Genomic DNA, 18,649 nt, shown 5'->3' on the forward strand with positions numbered 1-18,649 from the left:
ATTTTGCCTCAAATGCAGTTTGTAACAGTGTATTTCAGTACATGCTGCTTGATGCTATCTTCTGCTGCTGTCAGACAAAAACCGATGCAAGCCAACAAATCCTTATTACTTATTGGCTTTCAGCTCAGTTCAAATCAATTTTTATTGCAGTGTGGTGGACATATGTTTAAGTCTTGCATCCTTCTTGACAGCAGGGAAATGGGATTTTTTATTATTATTATTATTACTATCATTATACTACTATTATTATTGTTGTGCAAAGGAAAGAAGAATGGTCAAGTGCAACAAGAGGTAATGGCCTCAAGTTGCTTCAGGGGAGGTCCAGGCTGGATAGTAGGAACAATTTGTTCTGCCAAAGAGTGGTGATGCAGTGGCACAGGCTGCCCAGGGAGGTGGTGGAGTCCCCAGCCCTGGATGTACTCCAGAACTATGGAGATGTGGCACTGAGGGACGTGGTTTAGTGCTATGGTGGGGATGTGTCGATGGTTGGATTAGGTGATCTTAGTGGTCTTTTCCTACTCCATGATTCTATGATTCTAAGTGAGATTATATGAAATAAAGTAGCAGTGTAAAAGAAAAGCCCTCAATCACTGGCTGTACCGCCTAACCTATGAACCATACAGGAGTAAGGCGTAACTGAAACATCCCCAAGTTACAGAGTATCACCACCAGCAGCCCTCTGTCTTTGGGAGGATGAGCTCAAGTAGAAAGTTTATCTGCAAAATCCCAGTAAAATTATTAGGAATTCATGAAGGAAGAGCAGCACCTCTCCCCTACTGCCTGGGCTCCCTGGGAAATCCCACTGTTATCCACATCCCCCATTTTTCTGAGATCTGGTAAAGGCTTTTTCTGCATTTTAAGCTGTGAACTTTGCAGTGATAAACTTTTTCCCCCACTGTTGCCACAGCACAAGGCGCACAGGCATATTCTCTAAAATCAGCTATGTTAGGGAGAAAAAATAGCTGTAATACTGTAAAAGATTCCCTTGACCTTGTTTCATAGTTGGACCAACATCTAATTGCTAAATGTTGCACGTTTCCCTGAAGACAAAACAAATCTGAAGAAAAGCCACTAGGTTCTGAAAACTGGCAATGCTATCTGCCATCTGCAGAAATTCTTCTGGGTCTTCAGCTAATAATAATGGCAGACAATACCTTTCTTTTCCTCATTTTCTCTCCGTTTACACAATTGAATATCTTCTCCTCTTGGAATGGGTGTCCCCATCAGTCTGACTGAGAATGTTTTCCTGGGACCCTGCTATTGTGAAACACTTTAATCTTTCCAGTGTGTCAGAGGTAAAAGTCAACAACATCTTGAAATTGAAGACTGGAATAATTGCCTGTAGTCCCACAAATCATTCTCCTGTTACTTGGACTAGAAAAGGTGCTCACAATGCTTGAGCTACAAACAACTGGACAACACTCAGTTGTTGAGGTAAGGCAGAAGCTGGCTACTTTTCTGTAAAATCTCCTGATTTTGGACTCTTTAAATGCATTGATCTGGAAGTGCAGTGTAAGGCCCTCTGTCTGGCCAGCATCACACGGGAGGAAGGGCATGTTTAAAGGCACGACTTTTTGATTTTGTGTTTTAAGAACAGATTGGAAGCACCTTCTGTGCCCTTTTCTGTTTATTTGACTGTTAATTTCAGAGGTTTTAGACTTAGATCATTCTAGGAAAACCACCAACACGACAGTAGCCCCCACGCTCCATTTTGATGCTGATTTAGCACACAGCATTCTCAGCCCTGCAGCAGAGCTTTCTGATATTCATTGCATTACACCAGGGGTAGCTACTTTCTAAGTGATTTGCTTTTCTTTTTTAATTTATGCCTCTAATTTGCTATCTAAATGAAAGTTTCTCCCGAGAGTATTTCTTTTCTACAGTCAAAGGCCAATATTTGGGGGCAATTGTTTCCAAGCCAAGTGGCTAAAGTCAGGTTGATAGTGTTATAATTACGTGAGTTTGCATTATGCATACTTGATTCCCTCTGCGTCTTCCTCTAGACTGTGGCAGCTGATGGTAATGGAGAATAGGTTGCTGTATTAGATCCTAAAATTTCAGTTTCCTGTTCTGGAAACTTGCAAGTCTCAAAAATTCCCCTCTGCTAAATGCACGTGCTCTGGGGAACTGCTCCCTTGCCCATGTGCTAATGAGTACTTCCTATCATTAGACCCAGGAATCATTACTGGGTAATCATAACTGGTTATAAAGCAATTAACAGGGAAAAAGCTCTTAAGAAGAGTGCTGACGGTGTTTGGGAGCAGATCCTGCTTTCTATCTGCCCCTGGCAGAGGACTCGTAGGACCACACATCAGGCCAGGCCTGAGAGGGCTTTGGGCAACATGTTGGGGAGAGGTAGCCTTGCCCAAGACAGGGGTTGGCACTGGATGGGCTTTGAGGTCCCATTCAACCAAACCATTTTGCAACTCCCCTCATGCTATGCATTTAGCTGGAGAGCATCCTGTGAGCCCCAGCCCCCAGCAGCTCTCCCTAGGAATCCGCATGTGCCTCTCCACAAAGAACATGGTTCTGCATTTGCACAGGCCACATGACATGATTCATCCCTGCTCACTGACCTACATAGTCACTTGTACCAGCGTGGGATGGGAACAAAGCACTGCTGCTCCTGGTTTGCAGCACTGCCTGCTTGCCCAGCTCCAGCCAGTGCTGAATGGCACAAGGCAGGCTGAGGCAGCATGCACATCTCTTGTTTTAAGAGAACTGTCCCAGGCTTGAAAGAGGTAAAAGTCTTATAAAGAAATGCACAACTGCAGCTTAAAGTCATAAAGCAATGCATCACAGCAACACAGCAATACAAAAATGTTGGCCACTAAACCTGTTAGAGTGATGGGTCCCACCAGCAGGGCAGTGCAAACACCTCATGGCTGACACATTGCCCTCACCAAAAGCTGAAAGGGTAGAAGGTTGGCAGCAAAGGACTCTCTGACCACCAGCTTACTGTAAGGTGACAGCTTAACTTACCCTCTGTTTGTTGTACTGTGTGTTGCCAGCTGCTTTTAAATTGATGTGCTAACTGCACTCCATTCTATCTTCAGCCATTCCCCAAATTGAAGAAGTGTTCTCCACAATCCTTGCTCTGAGGATGCCTTAGAATGAGTCACACAGCTGTAATTGTGCCAGAGGGGTGACATGTGTGCAGGTCATGCTGCTTGGCAGCTCAGTAGGGTTGCACTAGCAAATGTTGTGCCAAGGAATCCAACATTGGGACACCGACTCTGTCCCTCCTTTCCACACCTGGGACCCTTTCTCTGATCCTTTTTCCATCTCTGTGGCACAGAATGACATCTCTGGCCCTACCAGGTCCGCCCATGGGACTGCTCTCACCCACACTCCATGGCAAGAGAAAGAGCCTGAGTGCTGCTTGTCTGCAAACATCACATTTTCCTCCCCCAAAAAATCACTTCCTCAGCAATTTTCACTTCTCATCAACTTTTTGCACAACTTACTTTTTCCTAAAGCCAGCACATGATTGCTCCCTGCCTTTTAACCCCTTCCTTCTCCTGTCAAATGGAAAAATGAAAAGTCTGTGGTTTAACATCTGGGCAATGAGCTCTCATAGGGCAGGAACACCTTGCTCAGAGGCAGCTCACAGCAGAAGTTTGTTTGAGAAAAGTGAATGTTGCTCATCTCTGTGCAACTGAGGATATACTGCTTTATATGAGGAGGATTTATCTGCAATGTATTGCGTTCCTCGGAGCCTTTACCTTTAGGGAAAGCCTCAGGAATGACTCCTTAATGCTTAGTTTTGTTATGAAAATGAACTTTAGCTATCTTATGAATTGTTTATCTTAAAGCTGCACAATCACGTTGATTATAAGAGTCTGTGTTATTCAAAAGAGTGCAGAATCTCCAGTGAGCAGATGGATATTGGAGAGATATGAGGGGTATTCTGCTTTTCAGATTCTGTTCCACTCATGTGCTTATTTCTTATACGAAGAAGAACAAGAGTGTAATTGTATCGCAGTCCATTATTGTGATACAGAAGAAGCAATTATTCCATGTGTACAAAAAGATCATTAAATATTTCCACTGGTAACCACAAATCACAGTATAAGTATATTACAGTCATATTTTCATTACATTCCCCACAAGGAATGCAGCTAACAATTAATTCCAGCACCAGCAAGAGGAAATTGAAGCAGAGGATAATTTTTCATCCTCAAAAACAGACTGAGATTTAAAACAGAGAGACAAAAGGTAGCTGGGGCTGGACCAGTTGCTGGCTGGTGGGGCAATGCATGCAGACATGGGGGACTGAGGGTTTGCAGCCAAACAGGAGGAAGGTGGGACTATGTCAGGAGAGCGCTTAGGAGGTTTAAAACAAAAGATGCTATGGTTATCAGTGGGCATTTATCTTCCTTGCACCTTGTGACAGTTTCCAATTAGCTGCAAGGTACAAGACATATGTCTGTGCCACAGCCATAGCACAGAATGGGAAAATGCTGAATTCTTTCTCCTTTGAAGTGTTAAGTAAGAGAAGCAGAACAGCTTTGCAATCACTAACAGGTTACCAAGCACAGAGCTGAAGGCAGCTCTGAGATTGGCACAGAACAGTGTTCCAGGGCTCTGGAGGTTCCTCATTCTTTCATCATGAACCACAGGAGCACCAGAGCTATCAGGTTAGCTTCACTGATAATTGAAGCCTTCAGACATTGCAGCTAAACACTTCTCGTTCCACTGTTTATTTCTGGCTGCTTTGCAATTACAATCAGAAGTACAAAGCACGATGCCTTTCTCAACTCTTCCAATTCATGTAGTTTCTCCAAATAAAAGATTACCAGGAGGCCAGTTCTGAATTAGCCCTTTCAAGGAGTTCATCTTCCTTATTTTTGTGCAGGTATATGACTACATTCAGCACCTACAGAGTGAGGTGCTGGTACAAGCTGCCCAGAGAAGCTGTGGATGTCCCATCCCTGGAGGTGCTCAAGGCCAGGGTGGATGGGGCCATGGGCATCCTCATCTAGTTTCTGGTTCAGTGGGTGGCAACTCTGCCCATGGCAGGTGTTGGAACTGGATGATCGTTGAGATCCCTTCCAACACAAACCACTTTATGATTGTATGATTCTGTGATCGCAGTCTTCTAGTTACATAATGCACACACCTAATACAGGAAAACCTTTCCTGAACTGTTTCCTGAGTCTTTTTCTGGAAGGAATCACCAGCTGGGAGGCTGCCACTCTGATGGCAAAGCAGTCATTTCCATGTAGGTAACACCTATCCTTGGCGAGGCAATGGGACATTTCTTGGTGACTTTTATAACTTGGAGGTGAAAAGCTGTGCATCATGTTCTGACTTTCACACTTTCATCTACTGGAAAGTGTTCTCATTCCCACATAATCTATTTTTAACATCACTGTAATTTACTGCTGTACTTTCTCCCACTTTCTCTGAACTCTTCTATCAGTAATTCCGATTATCTGCTGAAGTGAAATTCCATCAGAATTAACACAGTAAATCCATTTATCAAAGCAGAGAACACAGTGCCCATCTGTAGTATCTCTAATGTTTCCATTTCAGGTAAAATTCTTTAAAGTTAGAGCTATGTAATTCAGATTAACACTGGTGTAAGAGTGGAACTGGATCTTAAACTTAATGCCTCAGGGTCCTTTTTTCTGGATCTCTGTAGCTATTCTCTACCTCTACTGCAATTCTCAAACTGGAAGATATGACGAGAGCAACCTACACAGCCAAAAAGGGAGTTCCCTACAGCCAGCATTTACTGACAACACAGGCAAACATTGGGTAATCCCTATGACTCTGAATGTCCTGGCATATCTCTGCTGGGAAAACAGACAAGTCAGCGTCCATGTAGAACAATTTCTGATGAAACAAAAAAGAAAAACAAACAAAAACTTTGCAAAGCACTTCTGATAACAGATGTTGTAAAGAAAAGGTTAGTGGGTCAATAGATGAAAACGTGGGATCCTTTCTAGCGTAGCATTTTCCAGCCTCCTACTCAGTCTACTTTTAAAAGCAAATAGTATTCCACCCCAGGGAACATTCTCGCTCCACTGTAAATCTTGGAAAATACCTATTTTCTACTGCTTGTCATTTTTCCCTCTGAATTTCCACCTTTTTCTCCTTCCTGTTGTTCATATTCTCAAATAACATTTACCTGACCTTTTTTTTTTTCACTAAATATTGTTGGTTATTGGTTATTGACTGTGGGACAGCCTGGGAACACCCACTGTCTATGATTTTAATCTTATGCAACTACTCATGGTGTTCAGAGAAGGTGGGCGTCACGCAGGTTGCAGAACACAGCCAGCCCAGACCAAACAGAGGTTTCAGTTTGCCCTCCCAGACATTTTCCAAACTTCAGGCAACTCGAGGTTTAGCAACTTTATGAACAGAAATGGCTTCACATGCAATAGGTTTCCTTCCAGTAATTTGCTCTATCCATTTCTCCATCTTTGGAAACAACGTACTGTTGTAGGTTGCAGAGGTCAGATTCTGTTGAAGAGAGCTAGAAGAAATTCTTCTGTGTGTTATATGTTACAGTCTCATCATCTGTGTCTATTTTGTGCTAAGTGAGAACAAGACTGTCTTCAGATCCTAAAAAAAATTGCTTAGGTTCTGCAGGTTTGGATGTTGCTAAGTCAGTACACAGCTTTTTTTCCCTGTGAGTGATAAAATCACTGCCTCAGCATGTTGCTGGATATATCAGCCTCAATATTGAAACACATTGAGCTCTCAGATGTTAAAAGTAACTAATAAAGATTGAGTTCTGCTTTCCTGAACCTGCACAGCTGCCATGATCTAACAGAGCCACCTGAACACTTACTGACCCCAGCTGCCACATACTCACTCTGTGCTACCTGATAACAGCACGTCCCAGAGGAAGCCATGTGCTTAGAAGCTGCACAGAGCTGTGCTTGGAGGCGAGCAATGATATTCATTAAGACCTCACCCCACGCTCCACATTATGACTTTGGTGCTGGCTGTAATTACTGAACAAGCTGAGCACTCTAGCAACCTATTATTAAAAAAGCACAGGTGAGTCTAGCTATTAGAGGTGCTGCCTATTTGGTCTGGGGGGAAAAAAAAACACCTAAATGAGAGCAACTCCTCCCTTTCCATGCAGTCTCACCTGATCTCTGCTGATCTGTCACACCCTTACAACTTTTAGCTGAGTAAGATGAAACTACAGAGGAAAACATGCCTTAATGTGATTCAGTACCAGGCTAAGCTGTGAAAGGTGTATCCTTGTTCCTCCATCATTAAGCTAAACATAGCAACTCCCCTCTCCCATCACTGGCTGTGCTTGCTGGCCAGCCTTGGGGTCAGTTCTGCTCACAGACACACATCTGTGGGACTTCATCCCCAGTGGCGACACACTGCTGGGGGGTGGTTCCTGCAGGACAGAAGCCTGTTCAGCCAGGGCTTGAGTTGTTGCTGCTGCCAGCATTCTCATTACAGTGGTGTCAGCTCTCCAAACCAGCAAGAACCAGTACGAACCTCTCACTGTTGTAAGCATCTGACTCCTGCTAAAATAAGTCATCTAGGAATATGGGTTGCCAGAAGCACACATGGGGAAATAAACAGTTTTGGGATGTGCAAGAACATGGGGAAATAACCTAAAAGCCAGGAGCAGTAATTCAGTGGGAGAAACAATTCTGTGACCTCGGGATTCAAATTGCCACATCGATGTCAATGGCCAAAGACATAAAGTGTACAGGATTGGACCTCTGGGATTTGGTTCTGCAAGGCAGCAAGCATTCCCAAATGGTGCAGACCACACTGCCTTCCCAAAGAAACAGGAATTTAGAGGAGTCTGAAATTCACAAAGCTGCTAGCACAAATATTCCTGAACATGGAGGAGATGAGAGAATCATACGTTGGAAAAGACCTCTAAAATCATCTAGTCCAGCCATCAGCCCATCCCAACCATGCCCACTGACCATACCCCTCAGTGCCACATCTCCACGGTTCTGGAACACGAGGGACGGTGATTCCACCACTTCCCTGGGCAGCCTGTGCCACTGCATCAGCACTCTTTTTGAGAATAAATATTTTCTAATATCCAACCTGAACCTCCCTTGGCACAACTTAGGCCACTCCCTCTCATCCTATCAGTTACCTGGGAGTGGAGGCCGACCCTCATCTCACCACAACCTCCTTTCAGGGAGCTAAAGAGGGTGATAAAGTCTCCCCTGAGCCTCCTCTTCTCCAGACTGAATCATCCCAGTTCCCTCAGCATCTCCCCCTCAGACTTACACTCCTGTCCCCTTTCAGCTCCAGTATGCTTCTCTGGACACACTGCAGGGCTTCAACGTCTTCTTGGAGTGAGGGGACCAAAACTGAACACAACACTCAACATGCAGCCTCACCAGTGTTGAGTACAGAGGGTCAATCACCTCCTGCTGGCTGCACTATTTCCAATACAAGATATGGACACAATCCATGAGTAAAAATCGTAAAAGGTTGATGATTTAAACATCTAAACATTTGAACTTGAACTGACAGTCTGCATTAAGACCCAAACTCCCCATCCTCTACCAACTTAAAGTAAATACAAGTACTGTTCAGGCAACCCATGTTTGCTGCTGATGGTGAAAAAGAAGGACATTTTGCTGGGGCCACCAGCCAGAAATACATGGAAGCTCAAAGCTCTGTGATGAAGGCAGCCTGCTGCCCAGAGCCATGGATGTGACAGATGTTCCTGCACCCCTCTACTTCAATCAATGCAGCCTGCTGGTCCTAAGTCAAGTTTTCATATAGTATGCAGAGGTCACTACATCCCAGGCTGGTTAATCCTCAACCCAGGCAACCCATGCCTAGATAACAGAGGATTGATTTCCATAGTGGAATTATAGACAATTGACTACAAACTGCCCATTCAGTTTTCGACCTACAAGGAAAATGTTTCAATGAGTATCGGTGATAACCAAAGTTCATTAAGAAAAAGAACAAAAAGATAATGAAGTAGCTTATTTAAGGCATGAGTTATTGTTTGCTGGTTTAAAAAGCAAAGAGATGCTATGTGACGGTTACAGAAAAACAGTATATCCAGCATAACTTGACACACTGTGAGGAAAGTGGATTTCATCCAGTTTTGCATCTTCCCCATTTCCCGATAGTCTAAGTATCAGGTGGCATTACTGAATGGACTAAAGGAGGAAAGCTATCAGGAAATCAGTCTGAAACAGCTATGGCTAAGGCAGTTTGGGAAAAAAAAAATTAAAAATGCAGTTAGAAGCAGATTAAGTCACTAGCAGCACCGCTAGATAGCTAATTCAGACATATATATTAAGGTTTGCTGCATTTTCTCTTGTTCTGTAGTCATGTGTTGACACCCACATATGGGACTGTGAGCCTAGAAGGGTGATTTTTACATGCATTAGATTGGAATAAAGAACAACATTTTGCCTTTTGTTCCTTTGACTAGTTGAGTCGGTGGATCTGTTCTAAACAGATCCAGAGTAGCATAAGGTGTTGCTCCTGACTTTGCTAGATGTTGTAAAGAAAAACACGAGATAAGTCAAACAGGATTTTTGCTAAAGGAAACAAATCTGTGTAAAAAATGTGAATTAAATATCTCATATCTCGGTACCAATCCAAACTTTTGCAAAGATAGGACTGACCAACTCTGCAGCTGTGAGTTAGGTCACCATAGGCTCCCAGGCCATTCATTCTGTTGGGTATCATTTGGACAGTAAAGAAGCCTTAGTAACAGTTTTGCTGAACTTCATTACCTAGAGTCTAGGTCCAAATTATTTTCCTCACGCTTGTGTTAAGCGTTACATCTCACCAAGCCATTCCTCCAGGGTAAAAGTGGAATTGTATTTCTCCAGTCATAAATATTCTCTGTTCTCCTTGGACTTCTGGCAGTCTTTTTTCACACTGAACAGCAGTCTTTCAAAAAGTCTTGAGTAAAGTTGTTTTATGGACAGTATTACATCAAATTAAGTTTTTAATTGTTTTTCAGTTGTTTTCTATCTGTTCCTGAAGAAAGGTTTATTGCAAAAGCAATGACACGCTCCACTGCTTGGGAAGAGCTACAGACAAGCTCCCCTGAAAGTTTGTTCCTCATAAGGAGTGTATTTGCAGAGCAACCTTCTCCCAGCCCTTGTTCTCTCTTTTCCCCTGGGAAATATATTGATGGACATATTTCATCTTGAACATGAAACAACAGTAGGGACTATTTCTATGGAGAGTGCAGATATATTATGCAGAAGGGAGCATTACAGATATGCCAATAACTCTTACAGTGTTTATCACACATCTCAATGATCAGTGTAATTAGTAGCTATCTGTAAAAGGCACAGTCTAGTCTGAAGCAGTCGTACTAGATACATTAAAAAAAAAAAAAACTGGAAATTTCCTTTTTCATTCAACTCAATTTTTCATGAATGAATCTTTTGGAACAAACCCTTTTTGTTTTCTTTTGCATTGAAATGGATTGGTAAAGAGTATTTCCTAATCACAACACAAAGTTAATGACCTCCCTCAGCAAATTAGGCTGTGGACTTTAAACGTGTGCTAGAAAATTCAAGTATAAATTTAACTTTTGCTCATGGAGAAAGTCATGGGCAGTCAGAACATTTCTGACTGCTGCCAGATCAAATATCAGATACTCGTGACAAAGTTTATCTTGTGAATAGGCAAGACTCAGCTTTGGCAGGTGCAGATAGGTGAGCAGGAAGGGACACACTCTTTTCACAATATCTTGAAAGCACCTTTGCTACTAAATGAGTCTTTGGTAATAACCCAAGACCAAACAACATGGCAAATTCTGCTCACCCGGCTCAGATGAGAAATCACAGCAGTGTCAATGAAACAAACATAAATAGAGCTAGAAAGATTTGCCCACATCTGTTGGCAAAAACAGACAAATATTCAGAAAACACAGTGATGATGGGATAAGAGTTTGAAGGACAGAGGGAAATGTCACTGGCCACTCATACACACCTCACCAATGTGATTAATTGCAGCACCCAGGGAAAAGGCAAGACCTGAAGGAGGAACACTTTTCCGAGGGTAGCTGCCAGAAGATGAGGATTAGGTGCTGCTGTTCTATAGCTACAGTCTGTTTGCTTACAAGAAGCAAGAAAAACACTTCAGAGAAACAGGATTAGTAATACTAATCTCAAAGTCATGAGGAAGATGGTTTATATATATTTGTACTTTAACAAGTATCAAGTGGGGGAAGAGAACTGGCATCATTTTTAGCCTCCTTTCTTAATGAAAAAATATTGCTGCCTTGTCTGGTATTTGCTTCCCTACTCACAACTTTAAATGTTCTGATTAATCTTAACCTGGTTTTACAACTGCATGAAGGTAACTCAGTGAGTAAAGTTCCAGATGTATTCAGGATTAATGCAGCAATCATAAGACAGAATCATATGTGCCTTTTTATAAACTCCACTTATGCCTGACTGAGGGAAAGACTCAACACATGCTTACAAGTATCTACAAAGGAGCTTACAAAGATCCCAAAAGCTAGAAAAGTTAGTGGTTTACTATCGGTGGAAAGATGTGAGCTCATAGGAAACTATTCAGCACCACATTTGTGACATGGCTTGGTGGTTAACATCATGAGACATTCTTACCAAATACAGAAGACAAAACCGCTCCAGCTCTACGAGGAGTCTTCTGCAGCACAATGAACTTCAGAGGGCCTCTGCAGCTCCTATCCCAACCAACTCAGCACTGGAGATGAAGTATGCCACAGTATGGAGGAGAAGTGAACTAGATCGGAGAAAGGATACACCTGAAAGCAGCAAACCAACCTATTTTATCTGGCTCGAGTCATAGAATCACAGAATCATAGAATCATCAAGGTTGGGAAAAGACCACTAAGATCATGAAATCCAACCATCAACCCATTACAACCATGCCCACTAAATCATGCCCCTAAGACCCCATGATGCTTCACAGAATGCATACACAGAGATTGGGCACAGGGTAAGGGCAGGCAACAGGAATAAGTCTGCAGGGATACCAGTAAGGAGGACTATCCATCAATAAATGCTTGCACAATCTCGGATTCAACACATTTTTTATAAGACAGACAAAAATTGAGGACCTACAGTAAAGGATGAGGGGGAATGGCTACACTGTGATGATAAAAGTCTTAAAGCAGCCCGGGAAGTTTACTTAGCCTGAGGGACTCTGCAGAATAATTACAATGAACCCAGTAAGATATCATCCAGTGTAAAAGCATCACTGTTTGGCTCTGTGGAGTTCAAACTCTAAATTATTCCTATTTATTTCTTAAAGACAAGAATAAATAGCTGAACCTTGAAGCAAATAAGTGAGCAAGAATTTCAAACAAGAAAAAGAATTTTTAATAAAATGAAACCCTCATATATTAAAGTTTTTTATTAGATCTAAAGAAAGGCACTAAGTACATTTTGTATTGTTCCCATAAGGCATGTATGAAGCAATGGCACCTGGAGACTATGCAATTCTTTCAAGACTAGGCAGGATAAATCAGTTTGCAGTAAGCTCCAGGCTTTTATAGCTGCAGCTATGCAGAAGCTGAGCGAGGGTCAGGTTTATACAGCACCTCAGCTGTGGAGCTCAGTTTCACTATTCCTTATGTCACAAGCATTTTTATTAATGCCTGTACAAAGAAAGACTCAATTATCTGTTAACAGTAGATCAGTCCTAAGTGTTCATTATGATCTCTTCATAAGTGTGTAGATCTTAGATCTTTACAGATCTGCTTACAATAACAGATGCAGCGGACACCTTGTAAGGTTGAAACACTGATATAAATACACCTTTCATGAGCACGAGCAACTTGCAATTTTCAAAGCAGCTTCAGGTATTTGGACTCATTTATCTGGCCTTAATGTTCACCTAGGAAACATCTGTGGAAAACTCACATGCTGGAAGACAGGCTGGTAAATACATGCCTTGCTTTTCAGCAGCGCCAAGCTCCAAGTCCTACTAAGGCTGGGAGAAGTTGTGCACTTCTGAACACAAAGTCAATGCATGGGACAGTTTCCTCCTTTGTGGCTGTAACCACAAGGCCTCCCATCCAAAAAATACCCCATCTGAAATGTGAAATAAATATGAGCAGGACAATTATTTATACTAAATCCACTTTACATGGTGTGACCACAAGAAATGGGCTCATATTTATCAATTTTATATAAGCCTTTACATTGCCAGGCCAGTGTAAAAGGCCATTTGTGTCAGTAGGAATCAGGCCCTCTTTGTCTTTTGTGCATGCAAGCACAACATTGCAAATATTTACCCAATTAGATAGTTAGCTCCACCCAAGCATGAGCAAACAAAAACAACTGCTCATAGCATTCCAGAGAAACAACACAGCACGAGAACAAAGATTTCCACACACAAACACAAGCAACCAGCTAACCACAAAACAGCAAAGCCAGCAGAATTTTTAATCGTAAAAAAGAGGGGCAAGTTCTCTTTGTAACAACAAATCTTTGTGCTAATAATTCAAAAGCAGGAGATAGATGCCTGCTTCATTTTTCTAACTGAGATTCCTTTAGTGAATCTGGGAAGAATAAATACGTATGCAGTTCAACAGATGCCAAGGTTGGCTGATGAGAAGACTGATAGCTTCTAGGATGGATGCAAAACCATTTTAGCATCTAAGATGGAATATAAAACCATTTTATCTTCAGAAATTTTGTGCTTATATCTCCTGTTTCCCCAGATTGAGGTATCATTCTTTATTCCTTGTTTTTTTCTCCCTCACCATATGTGGGACATAAGAAACAAGTAACGCTGCAGAGGTTAATGCCTGTTTGTCAGGAGGTCTTTTTGCAATCACAATTTCTGAACCTCTGCAATGAAGGTATCAATCTCATCTTTACTAATGCCTCCAAGCCCTGACACTGTGAGGCAACTCACAAACCAACCTGACCAGACTGAAACCTGGGTGGTTGCTGGACCTTCTGACTGTACTGCATTATAGCAAGGTATAAACATATAGCTGCCCTCTGACCTCAAAGCTTCAATCTAGACTACTTTAGAATTTACTTCTGGATACAGAAAGCAAAAGCTTTTGCTGCAGACAGAGGAGAGAAGCAGGCACCTCCCAGGCCAGCTCAGACGGAGATCCATCAAAGAACTACTTCCTTCTGCTGCCTGCAAAGGCAACAGGAACCTGGGCTTGAGCAGAGGCACCTCTATGAGTGGGTTGCTCTGGGCAGGCTGAGTGAGTGCAGTGCACGTTCCTGCACCACAGTCTGCTCTCTTGGATTTTCAAATCCAGCAAGCCCGAAGAATACAGTAAGTGAAGCTGACAGCGTGCAGCTCAGACCATTAACAAGCTGCAATTTGCAGAATCTTAACCTAATATATGATTTAAGATGACACTGTTAGCAATACCTGTAAAAAAAAGTAAAATTTACTACGGCGTGTTTGAAGCAGTTGTATAAGGATCACCCATAGAACAATAGCAAGACCTATATTAGCATATAACCAACAACTTAGCTCATAATTATGCCTTTGATTTTACATGCAAGTGACCTGATCTCATTATTACAATTAAAGTGTTTCTTCATGAGTAAAAGCTAAAGGGTTTGGCTCTAAAGAAATACATTTTTCAGCACATCCCGGCTTCAGCAATTTCTAAGCTATTGCCCCAGGGAAAGTTTTAGGCCTCCTACACGCGGCGCTTCTTTAAAGTTGAGTTTGGCAATCCGAAAATTCCTACCACCTCAGTACAGTGAACTGCATTGAGGAGTACTGCTGGTGTCATCATGAAATGGGAATCTTGAGATTATGCCTGAAAGTGGCAATGTCTGGACAACTAATCACGATGCAGCGTAGACACCACATTTCCATATCACATCATACAGTAATGTGTACACAAGTCCTCTTTCTGATGTCTTTGCTCTGCACTGGTTTTCCTGGCTGTACCATAGAATCATTTGTGTTGGATGGAACCATTAAAGGCCATCTGGTCCAACTCCCCTGCAGTGAGCAGGGACACCTACAGCTCCATCAGGTGCACCTGATGCACCTCTGACCTTGCGTGTCTCCAGGGACGGGGCATCCACCACCTCTCTGGGCAGCCTGTGCCAGTGCTTCATCACACTTATTGTAGTGTATACTGCAAAGCTTTTCCCAATGCTCTGTTCACAGCTGAGACTGTTCTCTGAATATGAGTCTACAATGTGATGGGAGAACAAATCAAACAATCGCTTGTGCTTCAAGGTGAACTTAGCTCTACATAGTCACACTCTCAAAATGGTCCTCTGACCACATTCAGGTAGTTATAAGGAGTCCTACAAGTGAACTAGCTATGCCCCTAAGTACTTTTTTTTTTTTAAGCAATATGAATTGGGCAGAGCCATACTACATAGAGAGCTCTAGACAAAAGTGTTTTCCATATGATAGCAATGGCTCTAGAACTCCCAACCATTGTGTTCCAGAGCTTAAGGAAAACAAAGATGGAGAGATGTAACCATGGTGTGTGATACTGAGTCTATTCCTGGTAGCTACAGCTCTGCTATTTCTAGTTATTGCTACAGTACAGCCAGGCAAGGAAGAAGCAGAGCAGAAAAGAGCTCATCGGATTTAGATCTTACCTATCTCATCAGACACCAAGGCTACAGCTAGTTCTCCCAGAGAGGAACAGTCATTCTGTTTGACACAGTGAGATGAGTTTGGAAAATGAAAATGCTGCAAGGATCCTTCTCTGTAACAGACAGAGTTACAACTCTGTACCTGTTACAACTGTATAACTACAGGAGAGAGTGTCACTACACGTCTCCCCTGCTGTACCATGAGGAAATTTAAGGATTTAAGCATGTAGTGGGGGAGTAGCTCCTTTGTGGTGGATTCATGGTAACCCTACTAGCTATCATACACATTCAAGAAGCATCCTCCCCAGGCACTTGACAAAAGTGGGAAGATTTCTATTATGAAAGGTTAAAAAGTGCTGGAATTGTGTACCACAAGAAGAAGGCTGTCAGGGGAACTTATTTCACATTACAAACTTTGTGGAAATTATCATTTCATTCAATGAGGGAATGCATGAGACCCAAATCACTAAAGAATTAAAAAATATTTGAGCTAGTGATCAGCCATGGCTGTACATGAGAGCCCTTCCACGTACGGAGAAGCCCCTTCATGACGATTTGTAAGCATCAGATATAGAAATGTACTTTTGCAGTTTCTTCTCCAGGCTAGTAATGTTTCCATCAACGATAATCTATAGCAAAGACGATGTGTCTTCTGCTTTGCTGAGTTTTTTAGCAGCACATATGTTATTTATGTCAACTATATTTTACATTACCATGACTTAGACTATTATTATAAAAAGTTGGCCAACCTCGCAAACCTACTAATGTCATTGAAGAAGCAATTTGTTGCCAACACAACAACAAAAAGTACTTTTTCCTAATGAAGTTTAGATCAAATCACCGTCTTGAATATGAAGTCTGGACTGACTGAACTAGCTGCTACAGAGCTACACAGAATGATGGCGATGAATGAAGTTGCAGCTGAGACAAAGACACTGTCTTTGTGTCAGGACAGAGGTTCATTGAGAGTGAGTCACTCCCCACAGCTGTATGTGGGATGCTGATTAGCTAATTATATGATAGCTGCTACATGAATTTATAGACACTTGAAGACTGCAGTCTCCATATAATTGTTCTTTCTGTTTTGCTTTGGTAGGAAAGCAGCTAGAGAATTGTCTGCAACTAAACAACAGAAAAAAAACTTCATTTGTCATATGGCCTGCATGATATTAACTGCAGAAAGAAATAGCTTTGTTAGGGTTTAATTTCCATGCTAAGACTCCAACTTCCGTTTGTCACCCTCAGATTATAGACTAGCAGCAACATTTTTACATTTAACTCACTGTGGATGACTCACATTATTACAGACTAACCACCAACACACTCTGTTTTAACCCCTTTGTTTTACACGCCTGAAGTGTTCTGGCTAGGGCTTGTTTTGTTGGGAGCCTGTCCTTTTTGCATAGTGCTTATTGTACCATGTAATAACTCTCTGTACTTCTCCTTTTAGCTTTTAATGAGATCCTGCACAACTTACAGACTTACACGACTTCACAAAATCACACTATAGAATTCTGCATCCACCTTGCTATGGAGGTACAGTGATCTCCAAGGAAGCATCATGCAACATAGAGGCTCCAGTGAACGTTCCAGAGAATTCACACCACTGCACTGAAAACAAAAGCAAAGAATTCAGTCTGATATACTGCGAGTCATGACAAGAGATTTTTTGAACTATTGTGCATAAAGTTGGCATCAGGAATCAAACAAAGCATGTCACTAAATCCTCTTATGGAGACACAGGAGATTAAGGTTTAGGTTATGACCGGGAAAGCCCTTTTCTTTGTATCAATAGGAGAAAGCCTGAAAGGTGAATAAAATTCCAAAGTCTCTAGTGAAGCAGAGGGAGAGCAGTGTTAGGTCTTGTTCAGCAGCAGGGAAACTGATCATTTCTGTGGTTCTCTGCCACTGCCTTCTCTCAGCAGCCAGCTCAGTTTTTGACTCAGTGTGAATAGGGAGGAATGCAAAATGCCCCAGCATCCCACATGAGGTTTCCTGCCTAAGAGGCCCAGGAAACAGCCTTTGTGAAACTCATTTTGTCACATTTCAGAATGTCAAAGTTTAATACAGAAGGCAGGAAAAAACAGGTGAAATTATTTATGTAACGAGTAGTGATGCTGAGCACTTGCAGATTCTGCTGTCTTTGCTCAGGAATGAGATAAAAATAACTGTCATTAATCTCACAGAGACACATGAGCACTTCTTTCCAGAAATAACTGTTCAGCATAAAATTTCAGGCAGTAATCAAAGCTTTCTGAGGCCAAACCCTTTTTAGGATTCTAAAAGGAAATCCAAACCATAATGAGTATAAAACAACACAAATATGATGGGGCATTTAACCTTTACTCTAAGCAGATGATTTCAGGAAACACATGACTGGGGCCAATTTCTCAGTTGGTGAATATTCACACTGCTGCCATTGGTCATAGAGAAACTGCCGCAAGTGTTACCATATCAGAAGTTAGTCTCTGCCAACTGAAAGAAGCCTGGGGAAAAAAACAAGGGCACCACAATATTCTGTTATAAAAAAAAAAAGGTAAGAAAATATGCTATAGGAAGGAGGAAGGGAGACATATGCACAAGGAAAGGAAAACGCAGCATAAAAAAATGGTTAACAGGTTCTTTCAGGAGAGAAAACCAGCAAATGCAACGCAAGGGAATCTGAACTCTGCACAGGCACTGAGGATATAGGTAGGGCTTGGGGGTGGGAAATGAATACAGAAAGTTATATTTTCAAATAAAGTAGAGATGTAGCACAAGCAAGGATGATTTAGTGTTTGTTTCCCTGAGGTCAACTCCAGAAAGAGATTTCTTACAAAGATGGGTTGTTTTATGTCAGATCTGCAGTCCTGCTGGTAAATCTTGAAGATTCATCAGGAAAGAACATTTCACAGGGAATGAGTTCTAGTCCTCAGAGTTGCTGAAAGCAGTGCATAGCAGTCCAGGAGTATGGAGAAACTGCCTGTGTCAATTCAAAACATGTATCTGGTTGCTGTGAAGGGAAGCATTGTATCTACATGTGATTTCCTGGAACAAATCAAATGTTTCTGCAGAGGAAATCATAAAATGCTGACAATAAAGTTCTCTTCCCTGAAAAAAAGAAAAAAAGAAAA

General features: G+C 42.0%; 1 protein-coding gene and 1 long non-coding RNA gene across 6 annotated transcripts in view; one reads left to right on the forward strand and one right to left on the reverse strand.

Annotated features, from left to right (window-relative positions):
• The window catches only part of LOC100543777 (sodium channel protein type 5 subunit alpha-like), a 589,192-nt gene that overhangs the window by 466,993 nt on the left and 103,550 nt on the right, over positions 1-18,649 (forward strand). The window lies entirely within an intron of this gene.
• The window catches only part of LOC104911334, a 14,367-nt gene continuing 2,068 nt past the window's right edge, over positions 6,351-18,649 (reverse strand). Inside the window, exons 2-5 of one of the 2 annotated variants that reach the window (XR_004160051.1) lie at positions 18,353-18,626; positions 17,061-17,147; positions 11,574-11,734; positions 6,351-6,576 (exon numbers count right to left, since the gene is read on the reverse strand). This is a non-coding gene — a long non-coding RNA (uncharacterized LOC104911334). Of the gene's footprint in view, positions 6,577-11,573; positions 11,735-17,021; positions 17,148-18,352; positions 18,627-18,649 lie in introns of both variants that reach the window. The other variant, XR_004160050.1, reaches the window with a different exon arrangement.

This window comes from Meleagris gallopavo, chromosome 6, assembly GCF_000146605.3.
Source record: "Meleagris gallopavo isolate NT-WF06-2002-E0010 breed Aviagen turkey brand Nicholas breeding stock chromosome 6, Turkey_5.1, whole genome shotgun sequence".
NCBI lineage: Eukaryota > Metazoa > Chordata > Aves > Galliformes > Phasianidae > Meleagris > Meleagris gallopavo.